Source organism: Podarcis tiliguerta, assembly GCF_965153285.1.
Source record: "Podarcis tiliguerta genome assembly, chromosome: 1".
Taxonomy (NCBI): domain Eukaryota; kingdom Metazoa; phylum Chordata; class Lepidosauria; order Squamata; family Lacertidae; genus Podarcis; species Podarcis tiliguerta.
The window spans coordinates 31,130,499-31,144,471 of NC_139534.1; the positions used below are offsets into that span (position 1 = coordinate 31,130,499).

The 13,973-nt window shown below is 41.2% G+C and overlaps 1 long non-coding RNA gene across 3 annotated transcripts in view; it reads right to left on the minus strand.

Moving 5' to 3' along the window:
- Window positions 1-5,432: 5,432 nt before the first annotated feature.
- Window positions 5,433-13,973, minus strand: part of LOC310664955 — a 49,677-nt gene continuing 41,136 nt past the window's right edge. Inside the window, exon 5 of one of the 3 annotated variants that reach the window (XR_014505125.1) lies at window positions 5,433-5,691. This is a non-coding gene — a long non-coding RNA (uncharacterized lncRNA). Of the gene's footprint in view, window positions 5,692-10,012; window positions 10,344-11,925; window positions 12,647-13,973 lie in introns of those variants that run through there. The other 2 variants (XR_014505126.1, XR_014505127.1) reach the window with 2 other exon arrangements.

Genomic DNA, 13,973 nt, shown 5'->3' on the forward strand with positions numbered 1-13,973 from the left:
TGGCATAAGTAAGGTGGTGTAGGAAGAAGAGGCTATTGCATTGCAGGTTGGTTGGCCTATTAATCTAAAAGTGAACGATTTAAGGTGTCTCAGGAGGGGATTCAGAGGAAACCTGTGTGGTTGATGTTAAACATGTAGTTGTGCTTTAGCCGTCTATTATTATTTTTTTACTAATACTGTTGAAAAGAGTATTTTTGCTTTAAGATCTAGGAGTTTCTTTTTGTGCCAATGACCTTTACCACAATTCCTCTCCTCTCCCAAAACGAGTGAACTCTGTTGGAGAGGTAACAAAAAATGGAATAGTTCGAACTGTGTGGTTAACCCCCATTGTAGAATGCGGTTTTGTCTTTGTTTTTTCAAAAAAGAGAGATACATGTGCGAAAGCATCTAGATTGACGGATTTACTGCATACAGATTTGTGGTCCAGATTGCTTCAAATGCGTCTTGTAACATTGAGAAGTTTCCCAGTCTTCTTGCACCCGAAGGCTACTTGTTCAACTAGCAGGACAGCTCACATGACTGACTGTGACTAATAAGCATCCCATCCAGACTTGGGCCCCAATGCAGCTTTGAAGTGCACTCAGCCCGAACTGAGATTGCAGACAAGAAGCCCCATGTTATTTTGTCTGGGGAAGAAAGAGTTTGGGATTTTTGGAGCCAGAAGAGAAATGGGACCTTTCAGGACATAAAGTTTAATAGGCTGCCGCTGTCAATGTTCTCTGAAGCTTGCATCTCGGCTCCTACTGTGCATGCTAATTTATGCTCTTCATATAAAAACAAAAGCAGCTTCTCAGCATTAGAGACAAAGGTGGGGAGGAAAACGATGCTCAGTTGGTGTAAACTTCTGGGGCTGTCTTGAATTCCAGATAATTCAGAAAACCATTGGCCTTGGGGTAGCCATATGTGATTCCTGTCAATGGGCAGCCATTTGTGTGCAGCCAGCATAGGCACCAACTCCTAGGGGCCCAGCTCTTTTGGCTCCTTCAATCTTCTCTGTAAGTTGGCGCCTCTGGCAGCCAGCCACCTCCAGGATCAAGAGCAAACTGTGTACACCATCACATTACGGGTTTTTTAAGCCTGCATATGGCAGCAGCTCCAAGTTGGCCATGCCCAAGGGACCCTAACATGCCCAGCCATTTCCAGCAGGTGGATCTTGGCAAGACTGCTTTAAATGGGTGTTGCAATACAGTGGTACCTCAGGTTAAGTACTTAATTCATTCTGGAGGTCCGTTCTTAACCTGAAACTGTTCTTAACCTGAAGCACCACTTTAGCTAATGGGGCCTCCTGCTGCTGCCACACCGCCGGAACCCGATTTCTGTTCTTATCCTGAAGCAAAGTTCTTAACCTGAAGCACTATTTCTGGGTTAGTGGAGTGTGTAACCTGAAGCATATGTAATCCGAGATACCACTGTACGTCATGGGTCTTGGCAAGACAAATCGCCTCATTTTTACATGTATATACATAATTAAAGTTTCTGGACATTCCGTAATGGATTATTCCTTAAATCTGTAACTTGCGATGTTCTACTAGAAATGTTGGCTTTTCACTGACCATTTAACTAGCCATGACGGGCTACGTGCAATGAAATCAAGTTTCTTCTTGTTGCACAGCTTGTGACAGTTCCAAAGAAAAGTGAGGCTGCAGCTCGCATGATTGGGAAAATATATAAAATTTAATCATATTACCCAAATAGAGTTCCTTTGACAAATCAGCAGCCCATCTCCTGGCTGGTCTAACTGAAAGGTACGTTCAGATGCCACATTTCTTGTGCATTAACTCATCTGTGAAAAAATCGCATTTCGATCCATTGACGCCTTGCGTTTATTCATGGTATGTCTTTAAATGTTCTTTTAATCTGTTGGTGATATTATGCTATAGTGGTTCACCACAAAGGATGTTACACCCACACAGAAATTCCTTCAGTGCAAGCCAGATTCCTGTGGGATCATATGGAAGAGAGAGAAGCAAGCCACATAATTCTGGCAAATCTGTTCACTTCCCTGTGATTCTCTGGAGGACTGGCTCATTTGCTTGAGCTGCCTGGTAGTTATGTACAAAACATAGCCCTTATCTAGCAGGTGATAAGGTGTGACAAACCTTGTTCACTCCTGTCCTTTTTAAACTATATTCTGGCATGATTTTGTTATCTGAACTCGCTGCTCGGAGTGGAAACTCTTGCTTTGTTATCGGTGGGTGGAAAAGATGGCTTTGTAGGCCCTGTTATTCTAACAGATAGAGGCCTTTTATCTACCTGTTGATATATTCTCTTCAGGGGCAGGGAAGAAATTCAATTCTGTTCACATTTAAAGGTGAAAACACCTAATTTGCACTTGCTAAAACAAATATGAGAACTGAAACACAACCTTCAAAATTTACACTTCTTTTAATGCTGAAATACAGTTGCCAAGCCAAGCAATGTGTACAAAATTGCCTATGCTAGGTGAAAGTGTACAAAAGTATATATATTTGCAAAAGTAGCATAAAACTGCATATTTTAATGGGAAAATTGCTTAGGAAAAAAAATGCATATAGAAATGTGGATATTAGCATAAATTTACACTAAAATGCTGATTATTTTTATGAAGACATTTAAAAAACACACATTTCAAACTGATGTAGAAAATGTGGACTTAAGAGTACAAAAATGAGAAACTAGAATAAATGGAAATTCACCCATCCCTTGATGTCTTCAAATAAAGTATGACCAAAGTAATGGGTGAACACTCTCGACAACTGCATGAAATGAACAGGATACCTCAAAGCACCATAAAAATGCATAAATAAAAACTATGTGTGGGATTTTTTTAACAAAATATTTTCTCTATAGCTGGTTCTATGATAGTAACAATTGTTAAACTGTAATCCTCAACGGTTTATGGGCAGTACCATCATTCCATTGACTTCAGAATTGCTCCTCTGGAGCATTAGCCGGAAGACAGCAGTTGAAAAATGAAACAACAACCTTATAAGGTCAGGCTAAATAGCACAGATCTGGTGTAGCAGCAGCTGATATCTTACATACTGGCCATTTTCAATGCTTCTCTGTATTTAGATAACATTCTCGGTGAGAGGTTAGATGTCCATTAATATTCCTGTCTTCAGTATCCAGTTCTTCGTGGATCCTGTTTAGCAGCTGAGTCATTGTTTCACCTATGCTTAGAAAGGGATCTGCCAGCTAAGTGAACAGACTTGAGACCCCAAACCTGAGAAGTGGACAAAAGGGATGGTGGTCTTTGCTCAGGCAGGGGATATAATGTGATTTTCCAATCAATTGCCATCTAGCTTACAAATACACCTAATGCTCCTTTTGATAGCAATGGGTCTTCCCACAGAATGAATCTTTTAACCAGAAAAAAATTCCTGAGTGGGACCATATTGTGGCAACCTTTAACTTTGACAAGACAATATGTTTCCAACTAGAAGGCAATAAAGAACTGTTATAATCGTATGTAAAAAATAGTTGTGGTTAGTTTCAAGAAAGATTGAGAGACATTTATTTCTGGAAACAATTAAAGGCTAATTGAAGTTTATCTTTTATAGTAATGACTTGCCACCCGAGTGTCTCCTGGGAATTTTATTTCTTTTCCTGACGCTGTCCCCACCCCTCAGTATTGGTTATCTAATGGTGTGGGTCATGCCTTGCTGTTTTCTGCCTTTCGCAAATGAAGCTTATATGATTCTTATTGGGGACTGAAAGAATGTTCCTGAGACCATTCTTCTGTGTTTATTTAAACTCCTTCCTTGTTCTGTGCTCCCTTTTTCTTGTGTCATTTCCTCCAACATGAAAAAAAAAATGTTGTTACCTATGGATGTAACAATGGTCGCAGTCATAATATATTATGAAACTACTCTGCCAATACTGGGCTCACCCTTCAGAGGTATCTCTCATAGTTGTGGTTCCTTATCCATTCTCCACCCATTTTGCCGCACCTAATGTCACTCCTGCCAATGTCACTGTCATAACCTTCCCCTAATGCAGGCATGGCTAAACTTGGCCCTCCAGATGTTTTGGGACTACAACTCCCATCATCCCTAGCTAACAGGACCAGTGGTCAGGGATGATGGGAATTGTAGTCCCAAAACATCTGGAGGGCCAAGTTCGGCCATGCCTGCCCTAATGGGACCCATATTTGCATGTGTTTTATACCACTAGTTTTTTCCTTGTTTTCTCTTTTCCTTGTTACTACTGACTAGAGTGGCAAGGCCTGTTGTTGATGTTGTTGTCCAGATGCAGGATCCTTTTGCAGGATGATATTCCATTAAGAGGAATCCAACACTCCACTTAAAATTGCTTTGTTCCCTCACATCTCTTGCGCAGCATGAATACATCTCTAGTCCTCAGTTATTAGTCATCTAAATGTCTTAGGACTCCACTCTGGATTTGTGTAGGCCATAGGGTTTACTCCTTAGCCTTTTCTTCTCCCAAAGATGTCCCAAAAGACAGTGGGTTAAGAAAATTAGTTTGAGGCAAATGTGTATCCATAAACTGATAAAAGGGACGTGGGTGGCACTGTGGCCTAAACAACTGAGCCTCTTGGGCTTGACGATTGGAAGGTTGGCAGTTTGAATCCGCACGACAGGATGAGCTCCTGTTGCTCTGTCCCAGCTCTTGCCAACCAAGCAGTTTGAAAGCACACCAGTGTGAGTAGATAAACAGGTACCACTGCAGCGGGAAGGTAAACAACGTCTCCATGTGCTCTGGTTTCCATCATGGTGTTCCACTGCACCAGAAGCAGTTTAGTCATGCTGGCCACATGACCTGGAAAGCTTTCTGTGGACAAACGCTGGCTTCCTCATCCTGAAGCGAGATGAGCGCCGCAACCCCATAGTCACCTTTGACTGGACTTAACCATCCAGGGGTCCTTTACCTATACCTATTACCTATAAACTGATGAGAGCATCAAGCACCATTTCTTCCTGGTGACCACTGCATCACCTGACCTGCTCATCCTGTTTCTCACTTCCCAGCCACTTGGCTCCTCCCTACTGCTCATCATTCAGCCATGGCAGCTTGGAAGTGCAGCTTGCCCTGGCTCCAGAACTCTTGGCCTTCATTGTGGCAGGGTACATTCTTTCCCTGTATTATACACATGCCCCTGAGCGATGCAGAATGGATGCTCAAGTCAAAGGTTTATGAAAGGTTTGTAAGAGTTTAGAGCCAGCCTTTTTCTTTTCTTTTTTCTTTTTACATCCCACATCACAATATAATTCTGGCAAAAAGAGAGATTGGCTTGGGAAATGTGGTCATGGATATGGGCCCTGGCTTGTTGCTATAGCTCGTATTTCACCTCCTTGAAACCGTGTTTGGCTTGGTAGAGAAGATTGAAAAACACTGTCCTTTAGTATAGATGCTTCATTACACACTAGACGACCAGTTACAAAACAAAACAAAAAACACATGCTACTCATAGATGATTTCCTCACCTGCAGACCAGTATTTTATTGATGCAACGAGAATTCAAAATTGCACCAGTCTAAAGGACACTGGATTATTGTATTGCTCTTGGTTTCCTGACTGCTATTAAATCAATGTAGGCAATAAAATAAGAACCTCGCCTGTAAATTCTTTTCTCTGACAGTTCTGGGACTGATTAAATATTTGCATGGTTCAATTGCAGCCATGTACGATCAGATTCAAGGTCCAGGAATGCACTGAAATGCAACTCAACACTCTCGGATGCTGAATTTTCTTTATTCATTTGCATGTAAAAAAGAGAAGGAACATTAAATAAACACCTCGGAGATACCTGAGCAGATACACAATCAGCCCTGTATGATCAGATTCAAGCATAATTCTTTTCCTTTTCTTTTAAAAAGCCAAATGTATTCCAACAGAATCTTTCTCCATTTCACCACACACATTATTTATACTAATTAAAACATTAAAATGAAAAGCATTTGTTGTTTGCACAAGGGGGGTCATGTTAATTAATGCTGTAACATGCATGAATTATCATTCTTTTTCAAAGAAAAAGGAATAAAACAGGGTCTTCAATGACAATAGCAGATATAGGTTAGCAGAATTATTAGGTAAAGTGTTCATTATTCAATCATACATGAAGCTGAGCCCTGGCACTGTAACTGAGCTCTTGTGAACCCCTCTTATAATAAACCTTGCATAAATTTGTTTAGAGTTTAAAGGCAGAACTTTGCTGCCATATTCATTGAGGAAAAATAGAATAATTCTTACTGAGCTAAACTGAGGGTTGATACAACCTTCTGTCCTGACAGGTATCTCTACATTTGTGGTCCATCTGCACTATACATTTAATGCAGTATCATACCACTTCAAACACCCATGGCTTCCCTCAAAGAATCCTGGCAACTGCAGTTTGTTAAGGGTGCTGAGAGTTGTTTGGAGGCCTCATTTCCTTCACAAAATGACAATTCCCATAATTCTCTGGTAAGAGGAATTTTCTCTTTGAGAAGAATAGGCAGTCTCCTAACAACCCTCAGCACACTTAACAGACTGCAGTTACCAGGATACTTTGAGGGAAGCCAAGGCTGTTTGAAGTGCTTCAAATACTGCTTCAAATGTGCAGTGTTGAATGGGCATTGTTTGTGTGAAGATTGTATCAACACAAAACTTTAGACAATTTCCAGTCACCCATTCTCAGCCTCTAGTTTTAAGTTTTCCAGTGCAGTTCTATACATATTTACTCAGTGACAAGTTCCACTGGGGGAAATCCGATGATACCAGTCTACTAGCAGAACAGACGTAATTGGTGAAATGGATTTCCCCGTTCTGCTTGCAGCTATTATGTGTACCCCAGGTATGCTCCAGAGGGTTAGGGCATACAAGCAAAACACATTTTGGGGGAGATTTCAAGGGGGAGGAGATAATGGGTAAGTTCCTTTGGGACTTGCTTCCTAGTAAGCATGTTTAGGATTTCAGTCATAGAGACACTCATAGGCATGAGTATCTTTTATAAACTTTGTCATAACAGTAACAACTACCTTTTCCTGTTAATGATTTTATACTTCCTTTCAAAGGGCTACCCTTCAGTTCAGGACAAAAATCTGATGACAAAACAAAAGTTTGGTTGCATTGATGCATTAAGGTTCGGAAAATGTACACACCACAACGAAAGTCACAAAATTTGTTTGCATCCTGCCCTCAGTAACCAGCATGGTACCTTGAATGGTATCATAGCTAGCCTCATACAGGTGTTCTTTCTTTCTTTCTTTCTTTCTTTCTTTCTTTCTTTCTTTCTTTCTTTTGGTAAACTGCCCTGGAAAATCTGCTGAAGGGCAGCATAGAAATAAATCAATAAATAAGTGAACAAATTTTGTGAAAGATCAGGTGCTGAAAACCTCACCAAAAAGCTTCGCCTTTTAGTGTATGTATGTAGGACGAGACACCCCATTTCCCTCAGTTACAAAGGGCACACACAAGATGAAAGGGAAGACAAGACAGGCATAAAAGAACTAATGAATTGTTTTATACCTTCCACTACATTGTTACAGAGTTTTATTTCCCTTCAGCTTTAGCCATGCCTATGTTTTGACCACACTGGTCAGATGATAAGGATTAATTTGCTGTGACCTATTTGTTTTTAACCTTCATCTGACCTCTAAGCTTCTCCATCCCCTTCTCTTACACTCTTGGTCATCCATGCAATGAGGCCAAGAATAATTTCAAAGCAAAGCTCTCCATTATACTTAATTTTATGACACAAGCCTTTGGTTCCTACGAAACTTTGCCCCTCAAAAGAGAGCCAATATTATGCTTCAAAGGATGTGCAAAACATATTGCATAAGGTATGTGCAATACAATTGGCTATTCTGGCCAGGATCCTAGGATTCTCCAGGGCTCATGCTGTTATTACATATACAGCATATCAATAATAATAAAACCAGAGGTCCCTGCACAATGCTGCTCCTTTGAAGCAAAGGAGCAGCAACTCTCACACCCAGGATCTGAGCCTGTGTGAAGCAAATTCAGGGGGTAGGACAAGGAAGGAGGAGAGGCCTGGCACTGGTGGGAAGAAAGAGACTTGGCAAGAAAGGTGTCCCCTACCTTCTCCTGCAAAGATGCTGCGGCCTGCCAGGTGTCTCATTTTCACAGTTATTCAGCCTTCTTGCTGTTGCTTGCCTCTCCTTCCTGCCTGATGCTTCACCTTCTGACAGCCCAGGATGGCTCTGGGCTGTTTAACCTGACCTATAGTAATCTGAGGCTATCTCCACCGGACTGGAAGAAACCCAGATCCCTCCTAATAGGCTCATGTTGGCCTAGGATCTGGGCTTTGACTGATTCTGCGACACAACCCTAGTCTCCAGTTCACAAAACCCAAGAGGATAAGTCTGGATGTAAGGTATGTTAAGTTTTGCTTTCGGTTTATCAAGTCTTTGATATGTTCACATGTACATATATATAGATCTCTCTCATTCTCACAGTACCTACCTTTCATGAGGGGAAATGTATTTTCCATGTTCCTTTGGCCACCTCACCTGCCCCATGTTCATTATTCCATCTTATCTAAACAAACAGATGCAGCAGTGCCCAAATAGCAGAGCACCTGATAAGAATTTGTTCCACACTGCTAAACTTCTCTGTGAAAGAACAGAACTTTCCTATTAGCACACCTTTGCTTAAAAGGATATTCTGTCTGCGAAAGAGAGCCCTGTTTTGATTCCCTTTTGACTCCTGTTAAAATGGGTCTGTCTTATTAGTTTGGCATCACCTAATTCACACCCACTTAGTCACCCTTCATTACTTTCCATTCCCGCCAAATTTGACTTCCTTCTTCAGTGCCACTCCTCAAGGAGCCCAACTATGGGGCAGGAAAGTAACAAACATAGAGAGATGTGTACAGTAATAATGCATTCTGGCAGTAGGACAGTAGACTCAGCAACTTGCTTACAAGAGGCTAATAAACGTATGAAAACCCTAAACCCAGTTTATCAATGGTAAAAGGTAAAGGGACCCCTGACCGTTAGGTCCAGTTGTGAATGACTCTGGGGTTGCGGCGCTCATCTCGCTTTACTGGCTGAGGGAGCCAGCATACAGCTTCTGGGTCATGTGGCCAGCATGACTAAGCCGCTTCTGGCAAACCAGAGCAGCGCACGGAAACGCTATTTACCTTCCCGCCGGAGTGGTACCTATTTATCTACTTGCACTTTGATGTGCTTTCATAATAAATAGATAATTAGATAGATAATAGATGATAGATGATAGATAGATAGATAGATAGATAGATAGATAGATGATAGATAGATGATAGATAGATATAGATAATTTGTATCCAACACTTCTCTTTTTGCTCATGTAACAGACATCTGCCCATGCAATGAAATTTCTCCCTCGTCTTCTCTCTGCTACAGTCTCCTGTGTACCCACAATATCTGCTCCAGAGAATTAGAGGACCCTCTGGAGTAGATTTGAGGGGTGCATGAGGAGAAGAGCAGAGAGGGAGGTTAGATTGTGCAAGCAGAACACTGCTCATGCAGCATTAGATACAATTTCCTCTCGTTGTTTCATATACTTATCTACTGCTTAAAACTAAAGCAGTATCTAACATGCAGTCCTGAGCAGGAAAGGCTAAAAGCTTCATCTTCTTCCACTGCTAGGAACAAGGCTTTGCTTTTAAATAAGGTCTGAGAAAGTGATCTGAGGCCCACCTCAGGCTTGCATTCTTTAAAGCTCAAATAATTAATCTGGGACGATTCTCCCTGAGGTAACAAATTAGCACTTCTGGTTACACTCTAGTGCCATTTAGAATCAAACTTCACCCTCAGGCTTGGGGTGTGGATGTCTGTAATCTACTTGTGACATTGTTTAATCACCCCAATTAGAAGTTCAAAAGAGCGGCTAAAGGAATTGCCTTACCCTAAACAGTTTACTTAGAAGATCCAGTTCGCTGTGCTCAACTGGATCTCTTCACGGGTCAGTTTTGATTGCAGCCTCTGCATGTCAATAGTTTAATTACCAAGTGCTAATGAATGCTCGTTTGTCTCTTTTTAATAAATAAAACTCCGAACTGCCCTGCCAAGGCACTAAACAATATTACAAATGAGCCGGAAAATAGGCATGGGTTTAAAAATAATTATATAAATCACAGTAAGAATGATATAATAAAGCACTAGCTGAGGAGGTATCATGTGATATTTGCAAGCAAAAAGTTGTAAAATATTAAAAATTACACGGATAGATAGATTGTCTTAGTGCTGTAGGGCAGATGTGCTGGAGAGCCAAGGAGAATGTGCCTTAATTGCAGTGCTACCCCCGAAAAGTCAGATTATTTCTTCTTGAAGGTGACTCCCTCCTGCAGATCTTAGGTACTGGGCAGCTTTGCATGGGAGAAAACAGGCTCATCCACATCGAGCCCAAGCATCTAAAAGCTTGAAAAGTAACAATTAGCAACTTGTACTGAACCAAAAGCAAACTGCAAAATCGTGCAGGTGAGCAAGAGTTGGCTCAATATTCTGTTTGTGTCAGACTCCCATCAAAAGCTAGCTGAAGCTTCCTGTTTTCAAGGGCAGTCTTGCATTGCATATATTACACTGGTCTATGCAAGAGGTTACCGTACATGAATAACTATGACCAGATCCCTCTCAGAGACAGAAGAGTGTATTCAGTTTCTCAGGTGTGACTGATTAAAAGCATTGAAAGCATTCCTGGGCAGAGCTGCAACTGAGCATCTGGGAATAAAGCCAGAAGGCCATGAAGCCCTATGAAGATGTTTTATTTTAAAAATAATAACTTTCTTTTTTCCTGGGCAAGAGAGATGCCAGAAGTGCTATCATGTTTTTAGATGCTCTTTTATAAAACAGATGACTGCAGGTTGTTAAAATTAAGTGGGCTTTAATTATAATTATAACATCCTACTCATAGTTTCAGACCAAAGATATGCTATGGGTGAAGATGTGTGGTTGTTTCACACAGTGTTTTGGTTTTTTTAAAATACAAAACAGCCACAGGTGGCTTAATGTTGAACAAAAAGCTGGTGAGAGAGAACAAATGTTTTACCTGGGCAGTCCAGAGGATGGCAAAATGAGAACAGTCCTTTGCAGTTGTGGCTTCCCTCCTTGGGGAATGCTCTCCCCAGGGAGACTTGCCTGGCCTCATCTTTAAACACCAGGGAAAAAACATTCTTTTTTAATCCGGACTTTGGCTTTTCATTGTCTACCCTTTTTGCATAGGTGGGATGTTTTGATCTAGTTTTTTTGTCTTTTAGATTGTTCTTTTAATGCTGTTTTTAATATATGTATTAAAACTGGATGTTCAGCTTCCAAAAATAGTTCGCAAACCGGAACAGTCACTTCTGAGTTTGCTGCGTTCGAGAGCCAAAACTTTCGAGAGCTAAACTGTTCGGAAAAAGGTACGACTATACTGAATTTGGTCTATAGGTAGTCATTTGGGACCACTTTTTTTTTTACTACAAACTTTTTTTTTTTTACTACAAACAAATGCAGTGGTATATGTTCTGAATTTTAGAGTCCATTGTGATTTTAAAAAGTGTCACCTGCAGTAATAATCTGTATAGATTAAGACCACACTATTTGCTTATGCAAACCATCTTTTTGTGTCTCTTGGAAGGTGTCTTAGGGAAGAAATGAAGGAACAAGCCCTTGCTCTGAAAAACCGCATGCTCTCAGCACATCTTCAGATGTAAAACACGTGTCGCACTGGGCCAGGGACAGTCCACGGAAAGGCATTGCATCCATAGTCACAACCTGTTTAATTGGAATTTGTGAGAACAAAATTATTCTGGAAATAATATACAGAAACACACACACACACACACACACACACACATCCAGTCAAAGCTGTGGCCATGAATAATCTGAACAATCTGCAAGGGCTTCCGGTCTGTGGCTAATGGGATGTTTCACCAAGGCTTTGTCACCATGGCAAATACTTTATAATACATAAACATGTGCCGGGCTGAAAATCCACCCACTCTGGCTGAAAGATGGCCAGGTTCTGTAAATCTGCATTCCAGCTACCCTGCTGACTTTTGAGATAAGCCCTTTCAATCAACATTCCATGTGTTTAAGAAAAATGTGTGAAAAGTACAGTTTAGAAGAACATGCATGCTTTTTTATTTTTACAGCTCAAGTTTTCATGTTTTCATGGGAGAACCTGGTTTTTAAACACACACACACACACGCACACTTCTCCAATGGTTCTGTATTTCCTCCTTTGTTTTTTCCTAGGGACAAGCTGGGAACGCTTTGCCAAGTTGCTAGTTTCTGATTTTTAGCTTTGGCAGGTGTTATATGAATACTCCAGTTTTAATGAGATTTTCTTGAGGTTTCTGACTGTTCCTTTATGGATACGTTTAGAAGACCAGGTACTTCAATGCAACCCACCCCCTCTCTGCTATATTAGCAGGGCTGCAGAGCTATTTTTAAAGTCCATTTTATGATGTATCGCATTGAAAGGGATCAAATGCGTCCAGAATTTTAAATTACAAGTAAAAGAAATGTCAGAATGAAAGTAGACTCCTGTCCCACCTAGCCATTTAAGGACTGGGTTGTGTGAATGACATCTGTAGCTTTGCATGACATTTGGATGTTTGATGCTGGGGGGGGGGAACCCTGTGGTGGAATGAAAGAGTTCTGTATAAGGGAAACATCACAGAGCTTTTGAAGACAAAAAGTGGCTTGCTGTCACCTCTAGGAATAAGTATCTTGCAGTCCTGTGGAATGTGAGAGGTTTTAATAGTCCATTAACAAGTGGAGTGTCACAGCTTCCCCACCTCTGATAAAGTTAGTATCCTAATTCAGACCTACAGCTGTGGGAGCACTCATAAACCAATGGAAAATCAACAACACTCCACAATGTTCTTTCCCATAGACAAAGCCAGAAATGTGGGTTTCAGTTTCAATTTCTGCTAGAAATTTGAGTCACTAGGTTCTGTGGGTGCTCGGTGCTTTTTAACAGTTTCCTGGGTTTTTACTGCCAGCAGACTGGTTAATCTTTATAAAAAGTGTGTCACGCTGCTGACTTTGCCAGCATGAGAGAGGAATGCGCTATGATGTTGTTGCCTGGGATATCTAATGATGCATCAAACTTGTCAGACATGCCATCAGCTGTAAACAAAAAAACCAAAAACCCAGACTGGGAAGCACAAGAGAAATTCCTAGACCTACAGAGACACATGGGAGAGAAGGGGTGTCCAGAGGCACAAGCTCTGGAGAAAATCCCATTAACCCAGTTTCTCAGACCCATAACCCAATAGTGCCAGAACAAAAATGGCTGCCATGGGCAACAAAACAAGAGGTGCCAGTACTTCACCCCTTTCAACATTTCTCTGATGAAAATAGGGACATCCTATTCCATCCCCTCCAACATTTCTCCAGTGAAAATAGAGAAAGCAGCACTATTGGGGAAAGCAGCATATTTTGGGATGAAATCAGAAGCCGGGACGTACTTTGTAATTTTGGGACTGTCCCTGGAAAATCAGGACACTTGGAGAGTATGGTACTCCATACCAGTAAATTACTATCACACACAAAAAGCCCTGCCCATAACTGTTTTCTGGAACATATTGAAATATTTCTGTTCTTTAAACTGCACTAACTGTGAGAATAGCCATTCTACATTAAAAGCCTGACCAAGTCAAATGCTTAGCCTTCCAGGAAGTTTGCTGCCCTTTGTTCTTGGAATGCTTAGCTTTATATTTTCAAAGACATGTCCAAAATGAATTCATCTGGGTTCTTCTAATAACATGTTGGAAGAGCAGGCTGACCCTACTATTAGGTAGAGTGAGGCATCAGATGATCAGATGGGGGGGGTGAGTGAGTGGCAGGGAGATGCTGGGTGACAACACTCTTTTGTGCTGCCTGGAATACCCTAAACACCCATAGCTCACTTGATTCCCTCAGGTGTGATGGGAGATATTAACCCATTGCCAGCTGAAATATGATTCAGCAGCCAGTTCAGTCAGCTTTTATACATGGACTGAAGAGGACCACCATCTTGTCACTGGCCTCAGCCAGCAACATTTATTGAGCCTGTGAAAG